Below are 981 nucleotides of genomic sequence, written 5' to 3'. Positions count from 1 at the left end.
GCTATTCATATGGGTAGAGAAGGAAAGGGGGTGGACCTGGAAGGGCAAATGGAAAATGACCAGCACACTCTTGATTCCCTTCCACCCCTGACCTTCTGCCTCATCTGTCAACATATCTATCCCCAGGAGGTTGACATCGGCTCGGGGAAGAATGGTGGTAAAGTGGTGCTCACTCCAGCTTCTTGGCCAGCCTCCTTTCTCAGTCACCATTCTCCCACGAGTATTCCCCAACCCTACCCTTTCAGTCTCAACAAGTAAAGCTAAGGCTAAGCAGTTATGATTTTCTTCAGCTTCCTATTCAATCCTACAGGTATCCACACCCAGATTTGCTTCACTTTTCCAGGTTCTGTTTTAGTCCAACCTCCCCACCCATATGTCACCTATCCCAGCATGACTCCCAGATTTCATTATTCTTCCTGTCTCTGTTTTGACCATCATTTCCTTCTTTTCTCTTCTCCTTCTTAGCCTATAAATTATCCAAATTTCTACCACCTTAAAAACTAACAAAACACTTCTACCTCCCTCTACTCTGTGCCTGTCCTTTGTTCTCCTCATCCCATCCAAAATTCTTGAAAAAACAAGTATGACTTAGGGTTCTTTGGCTGCGAGCAACAGAGACTGACTCTTGCTAACTTAAGCAAGCAAGGAATCTATTAGAAGGAAATGAGGATGGCGCACACAATGGAAGGAGAGACGGAAGAACCGGGCAGTGGCAGGGATGGAGACAGCAGGAAAGAATGGCAGTTTCCTCAGGATCTCGGCTGCCGCATGAATCAGCTCTAACCAGGTTCCGGCCTTCTGTCACATAAGCTCATGATTTAAATTCCAGGGAGAGCTTCTGATTGGTGCAGCTTGAGTCATGTGGCCTCCGCTTGGCCTGTGGACAGCTGGGCACCCTGATGGACAGTCTCATGGAATCGCGTCCGGTAGGCCATGGGTGGTTACTCGGAGAAAAACCAGGGAGCTGTCATAGACGATGGG

The sequence above is a fragment of the Pteropus vampyrus genome, unplaced genomic scaffold, assembly GCF_000151845.1.
Source record: "Pteropus vampyrus isolate Shadow unplaced genomic scaffold, Pvam_2.0 Scaffold490, whole genome shotgun sequence".
NCBI classification, from domain to species: Eukaryota; Metazoa; Chordata; class Mammalia; order Chiroptera; family Pteropodidae; genus Pteropus; species Pteropus vampyrus.
This window is presented reverse-complemented; position numbering follows the sequence as displayed.